Source organism: Oncorhynchus mykiss, chromosome 15 (genome assembly GCF_013265735.2).
Source record: "Oncorhynchus mykiss isolate Arlee chromosome 15, USDA_OmykA_1.1, whole genome shotgun sequence".
Classification (NCBI taxonomy): Eukaryota; Metazoa; Chordata; class Actinopteri; order Salmoniformes; family Salmonidae; genus Oncorhynchus; species Oncorhynchus mykiss.
This window is the reverse complement of record NC_048579.1, coordinates 932,501-960,463: the sequence shown is the minus strand read 5'-3', so window position 1 is coordinate 960,463 and position 27,963 is coordinate 932,501. Positions and strand designations below refer to the sequence as shown.

Here is a 27,963-nt window from a genome sequence, read left to right as displayed (position 1 = left end):
CCTGTCCCCATCCAGTCTGACCCAATCACCCCCTGTCCCCATCCAGTCTGACCCATTCCCCCCTATCCCCATTCAGTCAGACCTAACCCCCCCTGTCCCCATCCAGTCTGACCCATTCCCCCCCTTTCTCCATCCAGTCTGACCCATTCCCCCCCTGTCCCCATCCAGTCTGACCCATTCCCCCCCTGTCCCCATCCAGTCTGACCCATTCCCCCCCTATCCCCATCCAGTCAGACCTAACCCCCCCTGTCCCCATCCAGTCTGACCCATTCCCCCCTGTCCCCATCCAGTCTGACCCATTCCCCCTCCGTCCCCATCCAGTCTGACCCATTCCCCCCCTGTCCCCATCCAGTCTGACCCACCGCCCTGTCCCCATCCAGTCTGACCCATTCCCCCCTGTCCGCATCCAGTCTGACCCATTCCCCTCCTGTCCCCATCCAGTCTGACCCATTCCCCCCTGTCCCCATCCAGTCTGACCCACCACCCCCCCGTTCCCATCCAGTCTGACCCATTCCCCTCCCTGTCCCCATCCAGTCTGACCCATTCCCCCAAGTCCCCATCCAGTCTGACCCATTCCCCCCTGTCTCCATCAAGCCTGACCGATTCCCCCCTGTCCCCATCCACTCTGACACCCCAGTCCCCATTCAGTCTGACCCATCCCCCCTGTCCCCATCCAGCCTGACCCATTCCACCCCTTTCCCCATCCAGTCTGACCCATTCCCCCCTGTCCCCATCCAGTCTGACCCATTTCCCCCCCTGTCCCCATCCAGTCTGACCCATTCCCTCCCTGTCCCCATCCAGTCTGACCCATTCCCCCCTGTCCCCATCCAGTCTGACCCATTCCCCCCTGTCCATATCCAGTCTGACCCATCCCCCCTGTCCCCATCCAGTCTGACCCATTCCCCCCTGTCCCCATCCAGTCTGACCCATTCCCCCCTGTCCCCATCCAGTCTGACCCATTCCCCTCCCTGTCCCCATCCAGTCTGACCCATTCACCCCTGTACCCATCCAGTCTGACTCATTCCCCCCTGTCCCCACCCAGTCTGACCCATTCCCCCCTGTCCCCATCCAGTCTGACCCATCCCCCCTGTCCCCATCCAGTCTGACCCATTCCCCCCTGTCCCCATCCAGTCTGACCCATTCCCCTCCCTGTCCCCATCCAGTCTGACCCATTCCCCCCTGTACCCATCCAGTCTGACCCATTCCCCCCTGTCCCCATCAAGCCTGACCGATTCTCCCCTGTCACCATCCACTCTGACACCCCCGTCCCCATCCAGTCTGACCCAACCCCCCCGTCCACATCCAGTCTGACCCATTCCCACCCTGTCCCCATCCAGCCTGACCCATTCCACCCCTTTCCCCATCCAGTCTGACCCATTCCCCCCTGTCCCCATCCAGTCTGACCCATTTCCCCCCCTGTCCCCATCCAGTGTGACCCATTCCCCCCCTGTCCCCATCCAGTCTGACCCACCACCGCCCCTGTCCCCATCCAGTCTGACCCATTCCCCCCTGTCCCCATCCAGTCTGACCCATTCCACCCCTGTCCCCATCCAGTCTGACCCATTCCCCCCCTGTCCCCATCCAGTCTGACCCAATCAACCCCTGTCCCCATCCAGTCTGACCCATTCCCCCCCTGTCCCCATCCAGTCAGACCTAACCCCCCCTGTCCCCATCCAGTGTGACCCATTCCCCCCCTGTCCCCATCCAGTCTGACCCACCACCGCCCCTGTCCCCATCCAGTCTGACCCATTCCCCCCCTGTCCCCATCCAGTCTGACCCATTCCGCCCCTGTCCCCATCCAGTCTGACCCATTCCCCCCCTGTCCCCATCCAGTCTGACCCATTCCACCCCTGTCCCCATCCTGTCTGACCCATTCCCCCCCTGTCCCCATCCAGTCTGACCCAATCAACCCCTGTCCCCATCCAGTCTGACCCATTCCCCCCTGTCCCCATCCAGTCAGACCTAACACCTCCTGTCCCCATCCAGTCTGACCCATTCCCCCCCTGTCCCCATCCAGTCTGACCCATTCCACCCCTGTCCCCATCCAGTCTGACCCATTACCCCCCTTTCCCCATCCAGTCTGACCCATTCCCCCCTGTCCCCATCCAGTCTGACCCAATCACCCCCTGTCCCCATCCAGTCTGACCCATTCCCCCCCTGTCCCCATCCAGTCAGACCTAACCCCCCCTGTCCCCAACCAGTCTGACCCATTCCCCCCCTTTCTCCATCCAGTCTGACCCATTCCCCCCCTGTCCCCATCCAGTCTGACCCATTCCCCCCCTGTCCCCATCCAGTCTGACCCATTCCCCCCCTGTCCCCATCCAGTCTGACCCATTCACCCCCTGTCCCCATCCAGTCTGACCCATTCCCCCCCTGTCCCCATCCAGTCAGACCTAACCCCCCCTGTCCCCATCCAGTCTGACCCATTCCCCCCCTTTCTCCATCCAGTCTGACCCATTCCCCCCCTGTCCCCATCCAGTCAGACCTAACCCCCCCTGACCCCATGCAGTATGACCCATTCCCCCCTATCCCCATCCAGTCTGACCCATCCCCCTCCCTGTCCCCATCCAGTCTGACCCATTTCCCCCCTGTCCCCATCCAGTCTGACCATTCCCCTCCCTGTCCCTATCCAGTCTGACCCATTCCCCCCTGTCACCATCCAGTCTGACCCATTCCCCTCCTGTCCCCATCCAGTCTGACCCATTCCCCCCTGTCCCCATCCAGTATGACCCACCACCCCCCCGTTCCCATTCAGTCTGACCCATTCCCCCCCTGTCCCCATCCAGTCTTACCCATTCCCCCTTGTCCCCATCCAGTCTGACCCATTCTCCCCTGTCCCTACCAAGTCTGACCCCCCCGTCCCTAACCAGTCTGACCCATTCCCCCCCTGTCCCCATCCAGTCAGACCTAACCCCCCCTGACCCCATGCAGTCTGACCCATTCCCCCCTGTCCCCATCCAGTCTGACCCATCCCCCTCCCTGTCCCCATCCAGTCTGACCCATTTCCCCCCTGTCCCCATCCAGTTTGACCATTCCCCTCCCTGTCCCTATCCAGTCTGACCCATTCCCCCCTGTCCCCATCCAGTCTGACCCATTCCCCTCCAATCCCATCCAGTCTGACCCATTCCCCCCTGTCCCCATCCAGTATGACCCACCAACCCCCTGTTCCCATTCAGTCTGACCCATTCCCCCCCTGTCCCCATCCAGTCTTACCCATTCCCCCATCCAGTCTGACCCATTCCCCCCTGTCCCTACCAAGTCTGACCCCCCCGTCCCTAACCAGTCTGACCCATTCCCCCCCGTCCCCATCCAGTCTGACCCATTCCCCCCTGTCCACATCCAGTCTGACCCATTTCCCCCTGTACCCATCCAGTCTGACCCATTCCCCCCCTGTCCCCATCCAGTCTGACCCATTCCCCCTCCGTCCCCATCCAGTCTGACCCATTCCCCCCCTGTCCCCATCCAGTCTGACCCACCGACCTGTCCCCATCCAGTCTGACCCATTCCCCCCTGTCCGCATCCAGTCTGACCCATTCCCCTCCTGTCCCCATCCAGTCTGACCCATTCCCCCCTGTCCCCATCCAGTCTGACCCACCACCCCCCCGTTCCCATCCAGTCTGACCCATTCCCCTCCCTGTCCCCATCCAGTCTGACCCATTCCCCCAAGTCCCCATCCAGTCTGACCCATTCCCCCCTGTCTCCATCAAGCCTGACTGATTCCCCCCTGTCCCCATCCACTCTGACACCCCAGTCCCCATTCAGTCTGACCCATCGCCCCTGTCCCCATCCAGCCTGACCCATTCCACCCCTTTCCCCATCCAGTCTGACCCATTCCCCCCTGTCCCCATCCAGTCTGACCCATTTCCCCCCCTGTCCCCATCCAGTCTGACCCATTCCCTCCCTGTCCCCATCCAGTCTGACCCATTCCCCCCTGTCCCCATCCAGTCTGACCCACCACCGCCCCTGTCCCCATCCAGTCTGACCCATTCCCCCCTGTCCCCATCCAGTCTGACCCATTCCACCCCTGTCCCCATCCAGTCTGACCCATTCCCCCCCTGTCCCCATCCAGTCTGACCCAATCAACCCCTGTCCCCATCCAGTCTGACCCATTCCCCCCTGTCCCCATCCAGTCAGACCTAACCCCCCCTGTCCCCATCCAGTGTGACCCATTCCCCCCCTGTCGCCATCCAGTCTGACCCACCACCGCCCCTGTCCCCATCCAGTCTGACCCATTCCCCCCCTGTCCCCATCCAGTCTGACCCATTCCACCCCTGTCCCCATCCTGTCTGACCCATTCCCCCCCTGTCCCCATCCAGTCTGACCCAATCAACCCCTGTCCCCATCCAGTCTGACCCATTCCCCCCTGTCCCCATCCAGTCAGACCTAACCCCTCCTGTCCCCATCCAGTCTGACCCATTCCCCCCCTGTCCCCATCCAGTCTGACCCATTCCACCCCTGTCCCCATCCAGTCTGACCCATTCCCCCCCTTTCCCCATCCAGTCTGACCCATTCCCCCCTGTCCCCATCCAGTCTGACCCAATCACCCCCTGTCCCCATCCAGTCTGACCCATTCCCCCCCTGTCCCCATCCAGTCAGACCTAACCCCCCCTGTCCCCATCCAGTCTGACCCATTCCCCCCCTTTCTCCATCCAGTCTGACCCATTCCCCCCTGTCCCCATCCAGTCTGACCCATTCCCCCCCTGTCCCCATCCAGTCTGACCCATTCCCCCCCTGTCCCCATCCAGTCTGACCCATTCACCCCCTGTCCCCATCCAGTCTGACCCATTCCTCCCCTGTCCCCATCCAGTCAGACCTAACCCCCCCTGTCCCCATCCAGTCTGACCCATTCCCCCCCTTTCTCCATCCAGTCTGACCCATTCCCCCCCTGTCCCCATCCAGTCAGACCTAACCCCCCCTGACCCCATGCAGTATGACCCATTCCCCCCTATCCCCATCCAGTCTGACCCATCCCCCTCCCTGTCCCCATCCAGTCTGACCCATTTCCCCCCTGTCCCCATCCAGTCTGACCATTCCCCTCCCTGTCCCTATCCAGTCTGACCCATTCCCCCCTGTCACCATCCAGTCTGACCCATTCCCCTCCTGTCCCCATCCAGTCTGACCCATTCCCCCCTGTCCCCATCCAGTATGACCCACCACCCCCCCGTTCCCATTCAGTCTGACCCATTCCCCCCCTGTCCCCATCCAGTCTTACCCATTCCCCCTTGTCCCCATCCTGTCTGACCCATTCCCCCCCTGTCCCCATCCAGTCTGACCCAATCAACCCCTGTCCCCATCCAGTCTGACCCATTCCCCCCTGTCCCCATCCAGTCAGACCTAACCCCTCCTGTCCCCATCCAGTCTGACCCATTCCCCCCCTGTCCCCATCCAGTCTGACCCATTCCACCCCTGTCCCCATCCAGTCTGACCCATTCCCCCCCTTTCCCCATCCAGTCTGACCCATTCCCCCCTGTCCCCATCCAGTCTGACCCAATCACCCCCTGTCCCCATCCAGTCTGACCCATTCCCCCCCTGTCCCCATCCAGTCAGACCTAACCCCCCCTGTCCCCATCCAGTCTGACCCATTCCCCCCCTTTCTCCATCCAGTCTGACACATTCCCCCCCTGTCCCCATCCAGTCTGACCCATTCCCCCCCTGTCCCCATCCAGTCTGACCCATTCCCCCCCTGTCCCCATCCAGTCTGACCCATTCACCCCCTGTCCCCATCCAGTCTGACCCATTCCTCCCCTGTCCCCATCCAGTCAGACCTAACCCCCCCTGTCCCCATCCAGTCTGACCCATTCCCCCCCTTTCTCCATCCAGTCTGACCCATTCCCCCCCTGTCCCCATCCAGTCAGACCTAACCCCCCCTGACCCCATGCAGTATGACCCATTCCCCCCTATCCCCATCCAGTCTGACCCATCCCCCTCCCTGTCCCCATCCAGTCTGACCCATTTCCCCCCTGTCCCCATCCAGTCTGACCATTCCCCTCCCTGTCCCTATCCAGTCTGACCCATTCCCCCCTGTCACCATCCAGTCTGACCCATTCCCCTCCTGTCCCCATCCAGTCTGACCCATTCCCCCCTGTCCCCATCCAGTATGACCCACCACCCCCCCGTTCCCATTCAGTCTGACCCATTCCCCCCCTGTCCCCATCCAGTCTTACCCATTCCCCCTTTTACCCATCCAGTCTGACCCATTCCCCCCCTGTCCCCATCCAGTCTGACCCATTCCCCCCCTGTCCCCATCCAGTCTGACCCACCGCCCTGTCCCCATCCAGTCTGACCCATTCCCCCCTGTCCGCATCCAGTCTGACCCATTCCCCTCCTGTCCCCATCCAGTCTGACCCATTCCCCCCTGTCCCCATCCAGTCTGACCCACCACCCCCCCGTTCCCATCCAGTCTGACCCATTCCCCTCCCTGTCCCCATCCAGTCTGACGCATTCCCCCAAGTCCCCATCCAGTCTGACCCATTCCCCCCTGTCTCCATCAAGCCTGACTGATTCCCCCCTGTCCCCATCCACTCTGACACCCCAGTCCCCATTCAGTCTGACCCATCCCCCCTGTCCCCATCCAGCCTGACCCATTCCACCCCTTTCCCCATCCAGTCTGACCCATTCCCCCCTGTCCCCATCCAGTCTGACCCATTTCCCCCCCCTGTCCCCATCCAGTCTGACCCATTCCCTCCCTGTCCCCATCCAGTCTGACCCATTCCCCCCTGTCCCCATCCAGTCTGACCCATTCCCCCCTGTCCCCATCCAGTCTGACCCATCCCCCCTGTCCCTATCCAGTCTGACCCATTCCCCCCTGTCCCCATCCAGTCTGACCCATTCCCCTCCGTGTCCCCATCCAGTCTGACCCATTCCCCCCTGTACCCATCCAGTCTGACTCATTCCCCCCTGTCCCCATCCAGTCTGACCCATTCCCCCCTGTCCCCATCCAGTCTGACCCATTCCCCCCTGTACCCATCCAGTCTGACCCATTCCCCTCCGTGTCCCCATCCAGTCTGACCCATTCCCCCCTGTAGCCATCCAGTCTGACCCATTCCCCCCTGTCCCCATCAAGCCTGACGGATTCTCCCCTGTCACCATCCACTCTGACACCCCCGTCCCCATCCAGTCTGACTCATCCCCCCGTCCACATCCAGTCTGACCCATTCCCACCCTGTCCCCATCCAGCCTGACCCATTCCACCCCTTTCCCCATCCAGTCTGACCCATTCCCCCCGTCCCCATCCAGTCTGACCCATTTCCCCCCCTGTCCCCATCCAGTGTGACCCATTCCCCCCCTGTCCCCATCCAGTCTGACCCACCACCGCCCCTGTCCCCATCCAGTCTGACCCATTCCCCCCCTGTCCCCATCCAGTCTGACCCATTCCACCCCTGTCCCCATCCAGTCTGACCCATTCCCCCCCTGTCCCCATCCAGTCTGACCCATTCCCCCCCTGTCCCCATCCAGTCTGACCCAATCAACCCCTGTCCCCATCCAGTCTGACCCATTCCCCCCTGTCCCCATCCAGTCAGACCTAACCCCTCCTGTCCCCATCCAGTCTGACCCATTCCCCCCCTGTCCCCATCCAGACTGACCCATTCCACCCCTGTCCCCATCCAGTCTGACCCATTCCCCCCCTTTCCCCATCCAGTCTGACCCATTCCCCCCCTGTCCCCATCCAGTCTGACCCAATCACCCCCTGTCCCCATCCAGTCTGACCCATTCCCCCCCTGTCCCCATCCAGTCTGACCCATTCCCCCCCTGTCCCCATCCAGTCTGACCCATTCCCCCCCTGTCCCCATCCAGTCTGACCCAATCACCCCCTGTCCACATCCAGTCTGACCCATTCCCCCCCTGTCCCCATCCAGTCAGACCTAAACCCCCTGTCCCCATCCAGTCTGACCCATTCCCCCCCTTTCACCATCCAGTCTGACCCATTCCCCCCCTGTCCCCATCCAGTCAGACCTAACCCCCCCTGACCCCATGCAGTCTGACCCATTCCCCCCTATCCCCATCCAGTCTGACCCATCCCCCTCCCTGTCCCCATCCAGTCTGACCCATTTCCCCCCTGTCCCCATCCAGTCTGACCATTCCCCTCCCTGTCCCTATCCAGTCTGACCCATTCCCCCCTGTCCCCATCCAGTCTGACCCATTCCCCTCCTGTCCCCATCCAGTCTGACCCATTCCCCCCTGTCCACATCCAGTATGACCCACCACCCCCCCGTTCCCATTCAGTCTGACCCATTCCCCCCCTGTCCCCATCCAGTCTTACCCATTCCCCCTTGTCCCCATCCAGTCTGACCCATTCCCCCCTGTCCCTACCAAGTCTGACCCCCCCGTCCCTAACCAGTCTGACCCATTCCCCCCCGTCCCCATCCAGTCTGACCCATTCCCCCCTGTCCACATCCAGTCTGACCCATTTCCCCCTGTCTCCATCCAGTCTGACCCATTCCCCACCCCTGTCCCTATCCAGTCTGACCCATTCCCCACTCCTGTCCCCATCCAGTCTGACCCATTCCCCCACCTTTCCCCATCCAGTCTGACCCTTCCCCCCCTGTCCCCATCCAGTCTGACCCATTCCCCACCCCTGTCCCCATCCAGTCTGACCCATTCCCCCTCTGTCCCCATCCAGTCTGACCCATTCCCCCCCTGTCCCCATCCAGTCTGACCCACCGCCCTGTCCCCATCCAGTCTGACCCATTCCCCCCCTGTCCCCATCCAGTCTGACCCACCACCCCCCCTGTCCCCATCCAGTCTGACCCATTGCCCCCTGTCCCCATCCAGTCTGACCCATTCCACCCCTGTCCCCATCCAGTCTGACCCATTCCCCCCCTGTCCCCATCCAGTCTGACCAATTCCACCCCTGTCCCCATCCAGTCTGACCCATTCCCCCCTGTCCCCATCCAGTCTTACCCATTCCCCCCTGTCCCCATCCAGTCTGACCCATTCCCACCTGTCCCTACCCAGTCTGACCCCCCCTGTCCCCATGCAGTCTGACCCATTCCCCCCTGTCCTCATCTAGTCTGACCCATCCCCCCTGTCCCCATCCAGTCTGACCCATTCCCCCCTGTCCCAATCCAGTCTGACCCATTTTCCCCTGTCCCAATCCAGTCTGACCCATTCCCCCCGTCCCCATCCAGTCTGACCCATTCCCCCCTGTCCACATCCAGTCTGACCCATTCCCCCTGTCCCCATCCAGTCTGACCCATTCCCCACCCCTGTCCCCATCCAGTCTTACCCATTCCCCCTGTCCCCATCCAGTCTGACCCATTCCCACCTGTCCCTACCCAGTCTGACAGCCCCTGTCTCCATGCAGTCTGACCCATTCCCCCTGTCCCCATCCAGTCTGACCCATTCCCCACCCCTGTCCCCATCCAGTCTGACCCATTCCCCACCCCTGTCCCCATCCAGTCTGACCCATTCCCCCCTGTCCCCATCCAGTCTGACCCATTCCCCCCTGTCCCCATCCAGTCTGACCCATTCCCCCCCTGTCCCCATCCAGTCTGACCCATTCCCCCCTGTCCCCATCCAGTCTGACCCATTCCCCCCTGTCCCCATCCAGTCTGACCCATTCCCACCTGTCCCTACCCAGTCTGACCCCCCCTGTCCTCATCCAGTCAGACCTAACCCCCCCTGTCCCCATCCAGTCTGACCCATCCCCCCCGTCCCCATCCAGTCTGACCCATACCCCCTGTCCCCATCCAGTCTGACCCATCCCCCCCTGTCCCCATCCAGTCTGACCCATCCCCCCTGTCCCCATCCAGTCTGAGCCATTCCCCCCCTGTCCCCATCCAGTCAGACCTAACCCCCCCTGTCCCCATCCAGTCTGACCCATCCCCCCCGTCCCCATCCAGTCTGACCCATCCCCCCTGTCCCCATCCAGTCTGACCCATCCCCCTGTCACCATCTAGTCTGACCCATCCCCCCTGTCCCCATCCAGTCTGACACATTCCCCCCTGTCCCAATCCAGTCTGACCCATTCCCCCCTGTCCCAATCCAGTCTGACCCAATCCCCCCGTCCCCATCCAGTCTGACCCATTCCCCCCTGTCCACATCCAGTCTGACCCATTCCCCCTGTCCCCATCCAGTCTGACCCATTCCCCACCCCTGTCCCCATCCAGTCTGACCCATTCCCCACCCCTGTCCCCATCCAGTCTGACCCATTCCCCCCTGTCCCCATCCAGTCTGACCCATTCCCCCTGTCCCCATCCAGTCTGACCCATTCCCACCTGTCCCTACCCAGTCTGACTCCCCCTGTCCTCATCCAGTCAGACCTAACCCCCCCTGTCCCCATCCAGTCTGACCCATCCCCCCCGTCCCCATCCAGTCTGAACCATCCCCCCCTGTCCCCATCCAGTCTGACCCATCCCCCCTGTCCCCATCCAGTCTGACCCCTTCCCCCCCTGTCCCCATCCAGTCAGACCTAACCCCCCCTGTCTCCATCCAGTCTGACCCATCCCCCCCGTCCCCATCCATTCTGACCCATACCCCTGTCCCCATCCAGTCTGACCCATCCCCCCTGTCACCATCCAGTCTGACCCATCCCCCCTGTCCCCATCCAGTCTGACCCATTCCCCCCTGTCCCAATCCAGTCTGACCCATTAACCCCTGTCCCAATCCAGTCTGACCCATCCCCCCCTGTCCCCATCCAGTCTGACCCCTTCCCCCCCTGTCCCCATCCAGTCAGACCCATCCCCCCCTGTCCCCATCCAGTCTGACCCATCCCCCCCTATCCCCATCCAGTCTGACCCATTCCCCTCCCTGTCCCCATCCAGTCTGACCCATTCCCCCCTGTCCCCATCCAGTCTGACCCATTCCCACCTGTCCCTACCCAGTCTGACCCCCCCTGTCCCAAACCAGTCTGAACCCTCCTGTCCCCATGCAGTCTGACCCATTCCCCCCGTCCCCATCCAGTCTAACCCATTCCCCACCCCTGTCCCTATCCAGTCTGACCCATTCCCCTCGCTGTCCCCATCCAGTCTGACCCATCCCCCTCCGTCCCAATCCAGTCTGACCCATTCCCCCTGTCCCCATCCAGTCTGACCCATCCCCCTCCGTCCCAATCCAGTCTGACCCATTCCCCCTGTCCCCATCCAGTCTGACCCATCCCCCTCCCTGTCCCCATCCAGTCTGACCCATTCCCCTCCCTGTCCCCATCCAGTCTGACCCATTCCCCAGTGTCCCCATCCAGTCTGACCCATTCCCCCCCTGTCCCCATACAGTCTGACCCATTCCCCCCTGTCCCCATCCAGTCTGACACATTCCCCCCCTGTCCCAATCCAGTAAGACCTAACCACCCCTGTCCCCATCAAGTCTGACCCATTCCCCCCTGTCCACATCCAGTCTGACCCATTCCCCCCCTGTCCCCATCCTGTCTGACCCATTCCCCCCCTGTCCCCATCCAGTCTGAACCATTCCCCCCCTGTCCCCATCCAGTCAGACCTAACCCCCCCTGTCCCCATCCAGTATGACCCATTCCCACCTGTCCCCATCCAGTCTGACCTAACCCCCCATCCCAATCAGTCTGACCCATTCCCCCCTGTCCCCATCCAGTCTGACCTAACCCCCCCATCCCCATTCAGTCTGACCCATTCCCCGCTGTCCCCATCCAGTCTGATCCATTCCCCTCGCTGTCCCCATCCAGTCTGACCCATCCCCCTCCGTCCCAATCCAGTCTGACCCATTCCCCCTGTCCCCATCCAGTCTGACCCATCCCCCTCCCTGTCCCCATCCAGTCTGACCCATTCCCCCCCTGTCCCCATCCAGTCTTACCCATTCCCCCCTGTCCCCATCCAGTCTGACCCATTCCCCTCCGTCCCAATCCAGTCTGACCCATTCCCCCTGTCCCCATCCAGTCTGACTCATCCCCCCCACCTGTCCCCATCCAGTCTGACCCATTCCCCTCCGTCCCAATCCAGTCTGACCCATTCCCCCTGTCCCCATCCAGTCTGACTCATCCCCCCCACCTATCCCCATCCAGTCTGACCCATTCCCCTCCCTGTCCCCATCCAGTCTGACCCATTCCCCCCTGTCCCCATCCAGTCTGACCCATTCCCACCTGTCCCTACCCAGTCTGACCCCCCCAGTCCCAAACCAGTCTGAACCCTCCTGTCCCCATGCAGTCTGACCCATTCCCCCCGTCCCCATCCAGTCTGGGCCATTCCCCCCTGTCCACATCCAGTCTGACCCATTCCCCCTGTCCCCATCCAGTCTAACCCATTCCCCACCCCTGTCCCTATCCAGTCTGACCCATTCCCCCCGTCCCCATCCAGTCTGACCCATTCCCCCTGTCCACATCCAGTCTGACCCATTCCCCTCGCTGTCCCCATCCAGTCTGACCCATCCCCCTCCGTCCCAATCCAGTCTGACCCATTCCCCCTGTCCCCATCCAGTCTGACCCATCCCCCTCCCTGTCCCCATCCAGTCTGACCCATTCCCCTCCCTGTCCCCATCCAGTCTGACCCATTCCCCAATGTCCCCATCCAGTCTGACCCATTCCCCCCTGTCCACATCCAGTCTGACCCATTCCCCCTGTCCCCATCCAGTCTGACCCATTCCCCACCCCTGTCCCCATCCAGTCTGACCCATTCCCCACCCCTGTCCCCATCCAGTCTGACCCATTCCCCCCTGTCCCCATCCAGTCTGACCCATTCCCCCCCTGTCCCCATCCAGTCTGACCCATTCCCCCCTGTCCCCATCCAGTCTGACCCATTCCCCCTGTCCCCATCCAGTCTGACCCATTCCCACCTGTCCCTACCCAGTCTGACCCCCCCTGTCCTCATCCAGTCAGACCTAACCCCCCCTGTCCCCATCCAGTCTGACCCATCCCCCCCGTCCCCATCCAGTCTGACCCATACCCTCTGTCCCCATCCAGTCTGAACCATCCCCCCCTGTCCCCATCCAGTCTGACCCATCCCCCCTGTCCCCATCCAGTCTGACCCCTTCCCCCCCTGTCCCCATCCAGTCAGACCTAACCCCCCCGTCTCCATCCAGTCTGACCCATCCCCCCCGTCCCCATCCAGTCTGACCCATACCCCTGTCCCCATCCAGTCTGACCCATCCCCCCTGTCACCATCCAGTCTGACCCATCCCCCCTGTCCCCATCCAGTCTGACCCATTCCCCCCTGTCCCAATCCAGTCTGACCCATTAACCCCTGTCCCAATCCAGTCTGACCCATCCCCCCCTGTCCCCATCCAGTCTGACCCCTTCCCCCCCTGTCCCCATCCAGTCAGACCCATCCCCCCTGTCCCCATCCAGTCTGACCCATCCCCCCCTATCCCCATCCAGTCTGACCCATTCCCCACCCCTGTCCCCATCCAGTCTGACCCATTCCCCCCTGTCCCCATCCAGTCTGACCCATTCCCCCCCTGTCCCCATCCAGTCTGACCCATTCCCCCCTGTCCCCATCCAGTCTGACCCATTCCCCCTGTCCCCATCCAGTCTGACCCATTCCCACCTGTCCCTACCCAGTCTGACCCCCCCTGTCCTCATCCAGTCAGACCTAACCCCCCCTGTCCCCATCCAGTCTGACCCATCCCCCCCGTCCCCATCCAGTCTGACCCATACCCTCTGTCCCCATCCAGTCTGAACCATCCCCCCCTGTCCCCATCCAGTCTGACCCATCCCCCCTGTCCCCATCCAGTCTGACCCCTTCCCCCCCTGTCCCCATCCAGTCAGACCTAACCCCCCCGTCTCCATCCAGTCTGACCCATCCCCCCCGTCCCCATCCAGTCTGACCCATACCCCTGTCCCCATCCAGTCTGACCCATCCCCCCTGTCACCATCCAGTCTGACCCATCCCCCCTGTCCCCATCCAGTCTGACCCATTCCCCCCTGTCCCAATCCAGTCTGACCCATTAACCCCTGTCCCAATCCAGTCTGACCCATCCCCCCCTGTCCCCATCCAGTCTGACCCCTTCCCCCCCTGTCCCCATCCAGTCAGACCCATCCCCCCTGTCCCCATCCAGTCTGACCCATCCCCCCCTATCCCCATCCAGTCTGACCCATTCCCCTCCCTGTCCCCATCCAGTCTGACCCATTCCCCCCTGTCCCCATCCAGTCTGACCCATTCCCACCTGTCCCTACCCAGTCTGACCCCCCCTGTCCCAAACCAGTCTGAACCCTCCTGTCCCCATGCAGTCTGACCCATTCCCCCCGTCCCCATCCAGTCTGGGCCATTCCCCCCTGTCCACATCCAGTCTGACCCATTCCCCCTGTCCCCATCCAGTCTAACCCATTCCCCACCCCTGTCCCTATCCAGTCTGACCCATTCCCCCCGTCCCCATCCAGTCTGACCCATTCCCCCTGTCCACATCCAGTCTGACCCATTCCCCTCGCTGTCCCCATCCAGTCTGACCCATCCCCCTCCGTCCCAATCCAGTCTGACCCATTCCCCCTGTCCCCATCCAGTCTGACCCATCCCCCTCCCTGTCCCCATCCAGTCTGACCCATTCCCCCCTTTCCCCATCCAGTCTGACCCATTCCCCTCCCTGTCCCCATCCAGTCTGACCCATTCCCCAATGTCCCCATCCAGTCTGACCCATTCCCCCCTGTCCCCATACAGTCTGACCCATTCCCCCCCTGTCCCCATCCAGTCTGACACATTCCCCCCCTGTCCCAATCCAGTCAGACCTAACCACCCCTGTCCCCATCCAGTCTGACCCATTCCCCCCTGTCCACATCCAGTCTGACCCATTCCCCCCCTGTCCCCATCCTGTCTGACCCATTCCCCCCCTGTCCCCATCCAGTCTGAACCATTCCCCCCCTGTCCCCATCCAGTCAGACCTAACCCCCCCTGTCCCCATCCAGTATGACCCATTCCCACCTGTCCCCATCCAGTCTGACCTAACCCCCCATCCCAATCAGTCTGACCCATTCCCCCCTGTCCCCATCCAGTCTGACCTAACCCCCCCATCCCCATTCAGTCTGACCCATTCCCCCCTGTCCCCATCCAGTCTGACCTATTCCCCTCGCTGTCCCCATCCAGTCTGACCCATCCCCCTCCGTCCCAATCCAGTCATACCCATTCCCCCTGTCCCCATCCAGTCTGACCCATCCCCCTCCCTGTCCCCATCCAGTCTGACCCATTCCCCCCCTGTCCCCATCCAGTCTTACCCATTCCCCCCTGTCCCCATCCAGTCTGACCCATTCCCCTCCGTCCCAATCCAGTCTGACCCATTCCCCCTGTCCCCATCCAGTCTGACCCATCCCCCCCCCTATCCCCATCCAGTCTGACCCATTCCCCTCCCTGTCCCCATCCAGTCTGACCCATTCCCCCCTGTCCCCATCCAGTCTGACCCATTCCCACCTGTCCCTACCCAGTCTGACCCCCCCTGTCCCAAACCAGTCTGAACCCTCCTGTCCCCATGCAGTCTGACCCATTCCCCCCGTCCCCATCCAGTCTGGGCCATTCCCCCTGTCCACATCCAGTCTGACCCATTCCCCCTGTCCCCATCCAGTCTAACCCATTCCCCACCCTGTCCCTATCCAGTCTGACCCATTCCCCCCGTCCCCATCCAGTCTGACCCATTCCCCCTGTCCACATCCAGTCTGACCCATTCCCCTCGCTGTCCCCATCCAGTCTGACCCATCCCCCTCCGTCCTAATCCAGTCTGACCCATTCCCCCTGTCCCCATCCAGTCTGACCCATCCCCCTCCCTGTCCCCATCCAGTCTGACCCATTCCCCCCTTTCCCCATCCAGTCTGACCCATTCCCCTCCCTGTCCCCATCCAGTCTGACCCATTCCCCAATGTCCCCATCCAGTCTGACCCATTCCCCCCCTGTCCCCATACAGTCTGACCCATTCCCCCCCTGTCCCCATCCAGTCTGACACATTCCCCCCCTGTCCCAATCCAGTCAGACCTAACCACCCCTGTCCCCATCCAGTCTGACCCATTCCCCCCTGTCCACATCCAGTCTGACCCATTCCCCCCCTGTCCCCATCCTGTCTGACCCATTCCCCCCCTGTCCCCATCCAGTCTGAACCATTCCCCCCCTGTCCCCATCCAGTCAGACCTAACCCCCCTGTCCCCATCCAGTATGACCCATTCCCACCTGTCCCCATCCAGTCTGACCTAACCCCCCATCCCAATCAGTCTGACCCATTCCCCCCTGTCCCCATCCAGTCTGACCTAACCCCCCCATCCCCATTCAGTCTGACCCATTACCCCCTGTCCCCATCCAGTCTGACCCATTCCCCTCGCTGTCCCCATCCAGTCTGACCCATCCCCCTCCGTCCCAATCCAGTCTGACCCATTCCCCCTGTCCCCATCCAGTCTGACCCATCCCCCTCCCTGTCCCCATCCAGTCTGACCCATTCCCCCCCTGTCCCCATCCAGTCTTACCCATTCCCCCCTGTCCCCACCCAGTCTGACCCATTCCCACCTGTCCCTACCCAGTCTGACCCCCCTGTCCCCATGCAGTCTGACCCATTCCCCCCGTCCCCATCCTGTCTGACCCATCCCCCTCCGTCCCAATCCAGTCTGACCCATTCCCCCTGTCCCCATCCAGTCTGACCCATTCCCCACCCCTGTCCCCATCCAGTCTGACCCATTCCCCCCCTGTCCCCATCTAGTCTGACCCATTCCCCCCCTGTCCCCATCCAGTCAGACCTAACCCACCCTGTCCCCATCCAGTCTGACCCATCCCCCCCGTCCCCATCCAGTCTGACCCATCCCCCCTGTCCCCATCCAGTCTGACCCATCCCCCCTGTCCCCGTCCAGTCTGACCCATCCCCCCTGTCCCCATCCAGTCTGACCCATCCCCCCTGTCCCCATCCAGTCTGACCCATCCCCCCCTGTCCCCATCCAGTCTGACCCATCACCACTGTCCCCATCCAGTCTGAACCATTTTCCCTGTCCCAATCCAGTCTGACCCATTCCCCCTGTCCCAATCCAGTCTGACCCATCCCCCCCTGTCCCCATCCAGTCTGACCCATCCCCCCCTATCCACATCCAGTCTGACCCATTCCCCTCCCTGTCCCCATCCAGTCTGACCCATTCCCCCCTGTCCCCATCCAGTCTGACCCATCCCCCCCTGTCCCCATCCAGTCTGACCCATCTCCTCTGTCCCCATCCAGTCTGACCCATCCCCCCTGTCCCCATCCAGTCTGACCCATCCCCCCCTGTCCCCATCCAGTCTGACCCATCACCCCTGTCCCCATCCAGTCTGACCCATTTTCCCTGTCCAAATCCAGTCTGACCCATTCACCCCTGTCCCAATCCAGTCTGACCCATCCCCCCTGTCCCCATCCAGTCTGACCCATCCCCCCCTATCCCCATCCAGTCTGACACATTCCCCTCCCTGTCCCCATCCAGTCTGACCCATTCCCCCCTGTCCCCATCCAGTCTGACCCATTCCCCCTTGTCCCCATCCAGTCTGACCCACCCCCCTGTCCCCATCCAGTCTGACCCATTCCCCCCTGTCCCCATCCAGTCTTACCCATTCCCCCCTGTCCCCATCCAGTCTGACCCATTCCCACCTGTCCCTACCCAGTCTGACCTCCCCTGTCCCCATCCAGTCTGACCCCCCCTGTCCCCATGCAGTCTGACCAATTCCCCCGTCTCCATCCAGTCTGACCCATTCCCCCCTGTCGACATCCAGTCTGACCCATTCCCCCTGTCCCCATCCAGACTGACCCATTCCCCACCCCTGTCCCCATCCAGTCTGACCCATTCCCCTCCCCTGTCCCCATCCAGTCTGACCCATTCCCCCCTGTCCACATCCAGTCTGACCCATTCCCCCCCTGTCCCAATCCAGTCTGACCCATTCCCCCCTGTCCCAATCCAGTCTGACCCATCCCCCCTGTCCCCATCCAGTCTGACCCATCCCCCCCTATCCACATCCAGTCTGACCCATTCCCCTCCCTGTCCCCATCCAGTCTGACCCATTCCCCCCTGTCCCCATCCAGTATGACCCATCCCCCCCTGTCCCCATCCAGTCTGACCCATCCCCCCTGTCCCCATCCAGTCTGACCCATCCCCCTGTCCCCATCCAGTCTGACCCATCCCCCCTGTCCCCATCCAATCTGACCCATCCCCCCTGTCCCCATCCAGTCTGACCCATTTTCCCTGTCCCAATCCAGTCTGACCCATTCACCCCTGTCCCAATCCAGTCTGACCCATCCCCCCCTGTCCCCATCCAGTCTGACCCATCCCCCCCTATCCCCATCCAGTCTGACCCATTCCCCTCCCTGTCCCCATCCAGTCTGACCCATTCCCCCCTGTCCCCATCCAGTCTGACCCATTCCCCCCTGTCCCCATCCAGTCTGACCCACCCCCCTGTCCCCATCCAGTCTGACCCATTCCCCCGTCCCCATCCAGTCTTACCCATTCCCCCCTGTCCCCATCCAGTCTGACCCATTCCCACCTGTCCCTACCCAGTCTGACCTCCCCTGTCCCCATCCAGTCTGACCCCCCCTGTCCCCATGCAGTCTGACCCATTCCCCCGTCCCCATCCAGTCTGACCCATTCCCCCCTGTCCACATCCAGTCTGACCCATTCCCCCTGTCCCCATCCAGACTGACCCATTCCCCACCCCTGTCCCCATCCAGTCTGACCCATTCCCCACCCCTGTCCCCATCCAGTCTGACCCATTCCCCCCTGTCCCCATCCAGTCTGACCCATTCCCCACCTGTCCCCATCCAGTCTGACCCATTCCCCCCTGTCCCCATCCAGTCTGACCCATTCCCACCTGTCCCTACCCAGTCTGATCCCCCCTGTCCCCATCCAGTCAGACCTAACCCCCCTGTCCCCATCCAGTCTGACCCATCCCCCCCGTCCCCATCCAGTCTGACCCATACCCCCTGTCCCATCCAGTCTGACCCATCCCCCCCTGTCCCCATCCAGTCTGACCCATCCCCCCTGTCCCCATCCAGTCTGACCCATTCCCCCCCTGTCCCCATCCAGTCAGACCTAACCCCCCCTGTCCCCATCCAGTCTGACCCATCCACCCCGTCCCCATCCAGTCTGACCCATCCCCCCTGTCCCCATCCAGTCTGACCCATCCCCCCTGTCCCCATCCAGTCTGACCCATCCCCCCTGTCCCCATCCAGTCTGACCCATTCCCCCCTGTCCCAATCCAGTCTGACCCATTCTCCCCTGTCCCAATCCAGTCTGACCCATCCCCCCCTGTCCCCATCCAGTCTGACCCACCCCCCTGTCCCCATCCAGTCTGACCCATTCCCCCGTCCCCATCCAGTCTTACCCATTCCCCCCTGTCCCCATCCAGTCTGACCCATCCCCCCTGTCCCCATCCAATCTGACCTATCCCCCCTGTCCCCATCCAGTCTGACCCATTTTCCCTGTCCCAATCCAGTCTGACCCATTCACCCCTGTCCCAATCCAGTCTGACCCATCCCCCCCTGTCCCCATCCAGTCTGACCCATCCCCCCCTATCCCCATCCAGTCTGACCCATTCCCCTCCCTGTCCCCATCCAGTCTGACCCATTCCCCCCTGTCCCCATCCAGTCTGACCCATTCCCCCCTGTCCCCATCCAGTCTGACCCACCCCCCTGTCCCCATCCAGTCTGACCCATTCCCCCGTCCCCATCCAGTCTTACCCATTCCCCCCTATCCCCATCCAGTCTGACCCATTCCCCTCCCTGTCCCCATCCAGTCTGACCCATTCCCCCCTGTCCCCATCCAGTCTGACCCATTCCCCCCTGTCCCCATCCAGTCTGACCCACCCCCCTGTCCCCATCCAGTCTGACCCATTCCCCCGTCCCCATCCAGTCTTACCCATTCCCCCCTGTCCCCATCCAGTCTGACCCATTCCCACCTGTCCCTACCCAGTCTGACCTCCCCTGTCCCCATCCAGTCTGACCCCCCCTGTCCCCATGCAGTCTGACCCATTCCCCCCCTGTCCCCATCCAGTCTGACCCATTCCCCCCCTGTCCCCATCCAGTCTGACCCATTCAACCCCTGTCCCCATCCAGTCTGACCCATTCCCCCCCTGTCCCCATCCAGTCAGACCTAACCCACCCTGTCCCCATCCAGTCTGACCCATCCCCCCCGTCCCCATCCAGTCTGACCCATCCCCCCTGTCCCCATCCAGTCTGACCCATCCCCCCTGTCCCCATCCAGTCTGACCCATCCCCCCTGTCCCCATCCAGTCTGACCCATCCCCCCCTGTCCCCATCCAGTCTGACCCATCCCCCCTGTCCCCATCCAGTCTGACCCATTTCCCTGTCCCAATCCAGTCTGACCCATTCCCCCCTGTCCCAATCCAGTCTGACCCATCCCCCCCTGTCCCCATCCAGTCTGACCCATCCCCCCCTATCCACATCCAGTCTGACCCATTCCCCTCCCTGTCCCCATCCAGTCTGACCCATTCCCCCCTGTCCCCATCCAGTATGACCCATCCCCCCCTGTCCCCATCCAGTCTGACCCATCCCCCCTGTCCCCATCCAGTCTGACCCATCCCCCTGTCCCCATCCAGTCTGACCCATCCCCCCTGTCCCCATCCAGTCTGACCCATCCCCCTGTCCCCATCCAGTCTGCCCCAATTTTCCCTGTCCCAATCCAGTCTGACCCATTCACCCCTGTCCCAATCCAGTCTGACCCATCCCCCCCTGTCCCCATCCAGTCTGACCCATCCCCCCCTATCCCCATCCAGTCTGACCCATTCCCCTCCCTGTCCCCATCCAGTCTGACCCATTCCCCCCTGTCCCCATCCAGTCTGACCCATTCCCCCCTGTCCCCATCCAGTCTGACCCACCCCCCTGTCCCCATCCAGTCTGACCCATTCCCCCGTCCCCATCCAGTCTTACCCATTCCCCCCTGTCCCCATCCAGTCTGACCCATTCCCACCTGTCCCTACCCAGTCTGACCTCCCCTGTCCCCATCCAGTCTGACCCCCCCTGTCCCCATGCAGTCTGACCCATTCCCCCGTCCCCATCCAGTCTGACCCATTCCCCCCTGTCCACATCCAGTCTGACCCATTCCCCCTGTCCCCATCCAGACTGACCCATTCCCCACCCCTGTCCCCATCCAGTCTGACCCATTCCCCACCCCTGTCCCCATCCAGTCTGACCCATTCCCCCCTGTCCCCATCCAGTCTGACCCATTCCCCACCTGTCCCCATCCAGTCTGACCCATTCCCCCCTGTCCCCATCCAGTCTGACCCATTCCCACCTGTCCCTACCCAGTCTGATCCCCCCTGTCCCCATCCAGTCAGACCTAACCCCCCTGTCCCCATCCAGTCTGACCCATCCCCCCCGTCCCCATCCAGTCTGACCCATACCCCCTGTCCCATCCAGTCTGACCCATCCCCCCCTGTCCCCATCCAGTCTGACCCATCCCCCCTGTCCCCATCCAGTCTGACCCATTCCCCCCCTGTCCCCATCCAGTCAGACCTAACCCCCCCTGTCCCCATCCAGTCTGACCCATCCACCCCGTCCCCATCCAGTCTGACCCATCCCCCCTGTCCCCATCCAGTCTGACCCTTCCCCCCTGTCCCCATCCAGTCTGACCCATCCCCCCTGTCCCCATCCAGTCTGACCCATTCCCCCCTGTCCCAATCCAGTCTGACCCATTCTCCCCTGTCCCAATCCAGTCTGACCCATCCCCCCCTGTCCCCATCCAGTCTGACCCACCCCCCCTATCCCCATCCAGTCTGACCCATTCCCCTCCATGTCCCCATCCAGTCTGACCCATTCCCCCCTGTCCCCATCCAGTCTGACCCATTCCCCCCTGTCTCCATCCAGTCTGACCCACCCCCCTGTCCCCATCCAGTCTGACCCATTCCCCCCTGTCCCCATACAGTCTGACCCATTCCCACCTGTCCCTACCAGTCTGACCCCCCTGTCCCCATCCAGTCTGACCCCCCCTGTCCCCATCCAGTCTGACCCATTCCCCCCGTCCCCATCCAGTCTGACCCATTCCCCCCTGTCCACATCCAGTCTGACCCATTCCCCCTGTCCTCATCCAGTCTGACCCATTCCCCACCCCTGTCCCTATCCAGTCTGACCCATTCCCCCCGTCCCCATCCAGTCTGACCCATTCCCCCCTGTCCACATCCAGTCTGACCCATTCCCCTCGCTGTCCCCATCCAGTCTGACCCATCCCCTTCCGTCCCAATCCAGTCTGACCCATTCCCCCTGTCCCCATCCAGTCTGACCCATCCCCCTCCCTGTCCTCATCCAGTCTGACCCATTCCCCCCTTTCCCCATCCAGTCTGACCCATTCCCCTCCCTGTCCCCATCCAGTCTGACCCATTCCCCAATGTCCCCATCCAGTCTGACCCATTCCCCCCCTGTCCCCATACAATCTGACCCATTCCCCCCTGTCCCCATCCAGTCTGACACATTCCCCCCCCTGTCCCATCCAGTCAGACCTAACCCCCCCTGTCCCCATCCAGTCTGACCCATTCCCCCCCTGTCCCCATCCAGTCTGACCCATTCCCCACCCCTGTCCCCATCCAGTCTGACCCATTCCCCCCTGTCCACATCCAGTCTGACCCATTCACCCCTGTCCCCATCCTGTCTGACCCATTCCCCCCTGTCCCCATCCAGTCTGACCCATTCCCCCTGTCCCCATCCAGTCTGACCCATCCCCCCTGTCCCCATCCAGTCTGACCTAACCCCCCATCCCCATCCAGTCTGACCCATTCCCCCCCTGTCCCCATCCTGTCTGACCCATCCCCCCTGTCCCCATCCAGTCAGACCTAACCTCCCCTGTCCCCATCCAGTCTGACCCATCCCCCCTGTCCCCATCCAGTCTGACCCATCCCCCCTGTCCCCATCCAGTCTGACCCATTCCCCCCTGTCCCCATCCAGTCTGACCTAACCCCCCCATCCCATTCAGTCTGACCCATTCCCCCCTGTCCCCATCCAGTCTGACCTAACCCCCCATCCCCATCCAGTCTGACCCATTCCCCCCTGTCCCCATCCAGTCTGACCCATTCGCCTCGCTGTCCCCATCCAGTCTGACCCATCCCCCTCCCTGTCCCCATCCAGTCTGACCCATTCCCCCGTTTCCCCATCCAGTCTGACCCATTCCCCCCTGTCCCCATCCAGTCTTACCCATTCCCCTCTGTCCCCATCCAGTCTGACCCATTCCCACCTGTCCCTACCCAGTCTGACCCCCCCTGTCCCCATGCAGTCTGACCTATTCCCCCGTCCCCATCCAGTCTGACACGTTCCCCCCTGTCCACATCCAGTCTGACCCATTCCCCCTGTCCCCATCCAGTCTGACCCATTCCCCACCCCTGTCCCTATCCAGTCTGACCCATTCCCCCCGTCCCCATCCAGTCTGACCCATTCCCTCCTGTCCCCATCCAGTCTTACCCATTCCCCCCTGTCCCCATCCAGTCTGACCCGTTCCCGCCTGTCCCTGCCCAGTCTGACTCCCCCTGTCCCCATGCAGTCTGACCCATTCCCCCCGTCCCCATCCAGTCTGACCCATTCCGCCCTGTCCACATCCAGTCTGACCCATTCCCCCTGTCCCCATCCAGACTGACCCATTCCCCACCCCTGTCCCAATCCAGTCTGAACCATTCCCCACCCCTGTCCCCATCCAGTCTGACCCATTCCCCCCTGTCCCCATCCAGTCTGACCCATTCCCCCCTGTCCCCATCCAGTCTGACCCATTCCCCCCCTGTCCCCATCCAGTCTGACCCATTCCCCCCTGTCCCCATCCAGTCTGACCCATTCCCACCTGTCCCTACCCAGTCTGACCCCCCCTTTCCCATCCAGTCAGACCTAACCCCCCTGTCCCCATCCAGTCTGACCCATCCCCCCCGTCCCATCCAGTCTGACCCATCCCCCCCTGTCCCCATCCAGTCTGACCCATCCCCCCTGTCCCCATCCAGTCTGACCCATTCCCCCCCTGTCCCCATCCAGTCAGACCTAACCCCCACTGTCCCCATCCAGTCTGACCCATCCCCCCCGTCCCCATCCAGTCTGACTCATCCCCCCTGTCCCCATCCAGTCTGACCCATCCCCCCCTGACCCATCCAGTCTGACCCATCCCCCCTGTCCCCATCCAGTCTGACCCATTCCCCCGTGTCCCAATCCAGTCTGACCCATTCCCCCCTGTCCCAATCCAGTCTGACCCATCCCCCCTGTCCCCATCCAGTCTGACCCATCCCCCCCTATCCCCATCCAGTCTGACCCATTCCCCTCCCTGTCTCCATCCAGTCTGACCCATTCCCTCCCTGTCTCCATCCAGTCTGACCCACCCCCCTGTCCCCATCCAGTCTGACCCATTCCCCCCTGTCCCCATCCAGTCTTACCCATTCCCCCCTGTCCCCATCCAGTCTGACCCATTCCCACCTGTCCCTACCCAGTCTGACCCATTCCCCCTGTCCTCATCCAGTCTGACCCATTCCCCCTGTCCTCATCCAGTCTGATCCATTCCCCCCTGTCCACATCCAGTCTGACCCATTCGCCTCGCTGTCCCCATCCAGTCTGAACCATTCCCCCCTGTCCCCATCCAGTCTGACCCATTCCCCCCTGTCCCCATCCTGTCTGACCCATTCCCCCCCTGTCCCCAACCAGTCTGACCCATTCCCCCCCTGTCCCCATCCAGTCAGACCTAACCCCCCCTGTCCCCATCCAGTCTGACCCATCCCCCCCGTCCCCATCCAGTCTGACCCATTCCCCCCTGTCCCAATCCAGTCTGACCCACCACCCCTTCCGTCCCCATCCAGTCTGACCCATTCCCCCTCTGTCCCCATCCAGTCTTACCCATTCCCCCCTGTCCCCATCCAGTCTGACCCATTCCCACCTGTCCCTACCCAGTCTGACCCCCCCTGTCCCCATCCAGTCTGACCCATTCCCCCCGTCCCCATCCAGTCTGACCCATTCCCCCCTGTCCACATCCAGTCTGACCCATTCCCCCGTCCCCATCCAGTCTGACCCATTCCCCACCCCTGTCCCCATCCAGTCTGACCCATCCCCCCTGTCCCCATCCAGTCTGACCCATCCCCCCCTGACCCATCCAGTCTGAACCATCCCCCCTGTCCCCATCCAGTCTGACCCATTCTCCACTGTCCCAATCCACTCTGACACATTCCCCCCTGTCCCAATCCAGTCTGACCCATCCCCTCCTGTCCCCATCCAGTCTGACCCATCCCCCCCTATCCCCATCCAGTCTGACCCATTCCTCTCCCTGTCCCCATCCAGTTTTACCCATTTCCCCCCTGTCTCCATCCAGTCTGACCCATCCCCCCGTCCCCATCCAGTCTGACCCATTCCCCCCTGTCCCAATCCAGTCTGACCCACCACCCCTTCCGTCCCCATCCAGTCTGACCCATTCCCCCTCTGTCCCCATCCAGTCTTACCCATTCCCCCCTGTCCCCATCCAGTCTGACCCATTTCCACCTGTCCCTACCCAGTCTGACCCCCCCTGTCCCCATCCAGTCTGACCCATTCCCCCCGTCCCCATCCAGTCTGACCCATTCCCCCCTGTCCACATCCAGTCTGACCCATTCCCCCGTCCCCATCCAGTCTGACCCATTCCCCACCCCTGTCCCCATCCAGTCTGACCCATCCCCCCTATCCCCATCCAGTCTGACCCATCCCCCCCTGACCCATCCAGTCTGAACCATCCCCCCTGTCCCCATCCAGTCTGACCCATTCTCCCCTGTCCCAATCCACTCTGACACATTCCCCCCTGTCCCAATCCAGTCTGACCCATCCCCCCCTGTCCCCATCCAGTCTGACCCATCCCCCCCTATCCCCATCCAGTCTGACCCATTCCTCTCCCTGTCCCCATCCAGTTTGACCCATTCCCCCCCTGTCTCCATCCAGTCTGACCCACCCCCCTGTCCCCATCCAGTCTGACCCATTCCCCCCTGTCCCCATCCAGTCTTACCCATTCCCCCCTGTCCCCATCCAGTCTGACCCATTCCCACCTGTCCCTACCCAGTCTGACCCCCCCTGTCCCCATCCAGTCTGACCCATTCCCCCTGTCCTCATCCAGTCTGACCCATTCCCTACCCCTGTCCCTATCCAGTCTGACCCATTCCCCCCGTCCCCATCCAGTCTGACCCATTCCCCCCTGTCCACATCCAGTCTGACCCATTCCCCTCGCTGTCCCCATCCAGTCTGAACCATTCCCCCCTGTCCCCATCCAGTCTGACCCATTCCCCCCCTGTCCCCATCCTGTCTGACCCATTCCCCCCCTGTCCCCATCCAGTCTGACCCATTCCCCCCCTGTCCCCATCCAGTCTGACCCATCCCCCCCATCCCCATCCAGTCTGACCCATTCACCCCTGTCCCAATCCAGTCTGACCCACCACCCCCTCCGTCCCCATCCAGTCTGACCCATTCCCCCTCTGTCCCCATCCAGTCTTACCCATTCCCCCCTGTCCCCATCCAGTCTGACCCATTCCCCCTGTCCCTACCCAGTCTGACCCCCCCCTGTCCCCCTCCAGTCTGACCCATTCCCCCGTCCCCATCCAGTCTGACCCATTCCCCCCTGTCCACATCCAGTCTGACCCATTCCCCCGTCCCCATCCAGTCTGACCCATTCCCCACCCCTGTCCCCATCCAGTCTGACCCATTCCCCACCCCTGTCCCCATCCAGTCTGACCCATTCCCCCCTGTCCCCATCCAGTCTGACCCATTCCCCCCCTGTCCCCATCCTGTCTGACCCATTCCCCCCCTGTCCCCATCCAGTCTGACCCATTCCCCCCCTGTCCCCATCCAGTCAGACCTAACCCCCCCTGTTCCCATCCAGTCTGACCCATCCCCCCCGTCCCCATCCAGTCTGACCCATCCCCCCTGTCCCCATCCAGTCTGACCCATCCCCCCCTGTCCCCATCCAGTCTGACCTATCCCCCCTGTCCCCATCCAGTCTGACCCATTCCCCCCTGTCCCAATCCAGTCTGACCCATCCCCCCCTGTCCCCATCCAGTCTGACCCATCCCCCCCTATCCCCATCCAGTCTGACCATTCCCCTCCCTGTCCCCATCCAGTCTGACCCATTCCCCCCTGTCCCCATCCAGTCTGACCCATTCCCCTCCGGTCCCCATCCAGTCTGACCCACCCCCCCTGTCCCCATCCAATCTGACCCATTCCCCCCTGTCCCAATCCAGTCTTACCCATTCCCCCCTGTCCCCATCTAGTCTGACCCACCCCCCCTGTCCCCATCCACTCTGACCCATTCCCCCCCTGTCCCCATCCAGCTTGACCCATTCCCCCCTGTCCCCATTCAGTCTGACCCATTCGCCCCCTGTCCCCATCCAGTCTGACCTATCACCCCCTGTCTCCATCCAGTCTGACCCATTCCCCCCTGTCCTCATCCACTCTGACCCATTCCCCCCCTGTCCCCATCGAGTCTTCGACCATCCATCCGAAGGAAGAGCGGCGAACGGGATCCCCATTATTCCTGTGGTTAGACCTTTCCCGGTACACATGATTTGATTTGATTTGATTTCATTAGGGTCCGGGCTAATCAGGGAAGCCACCATCTAACTGGCCATGGAGATGCAGGGGAGTCATGAGGAGAGAATCAGTCTCTTCCTTATTTACTCTGCTGTGTTTCCCATGGTACTAGGCCTTCCCTGGTTGGCTCGTCATAACCCCACCATTTTCTGGCAACAGAGGGCTCTCACGGGGTAGTTGCGAGAGTGCTCGTGGAGGTGTGTAGGGGTTTCCGTTGGTGCTACCACGGTGGAAAGTCCAGACCAGGTCTCCACCGTACACATTCCCCTAGAATATGCCGATTTGGCTCTCGCCTTCTGTAAAAAGAAGGCAACTCAATTACCACCCCATCGATGGGGGATTATGCGATAAATCTCCTGGTAGACGCTGCACATCCCAGAAGTCACATGTGTCCCCTGTTGCAAGCGGAGATGGCGGCTATGGAAACATATGTCTCTGAATCCCTGCGTCAGGGGTACATTCGGTCCTCCACTTCACCCGCCTCCTCAAGTTTATTTTTTGTGAATAAGAAAGAGGGAGATCTGCGCTCGTGCATTGACTATCGAGGTCTCAATCAAATCACGGTGAGGTACAGTTACCTGCTAC

At 62.2% G+C, this 27,963-nt stretch overlaps 1 protein-coding gene across 2 annotated transcripts in view; it reads right to left on the bottom strand.

The window, feature by feature from the left end:
* The window catches only part of zbtb47b (zinc finger and BTB domain containing 47b), a 143,526-nt gene that overhangs the window by 54,270 nt on the left and 61,293 nt on the right, over positions 1-27,963 (bottom strand). The gene's annotated exons all lie outside the window — the stretch shown is intronic.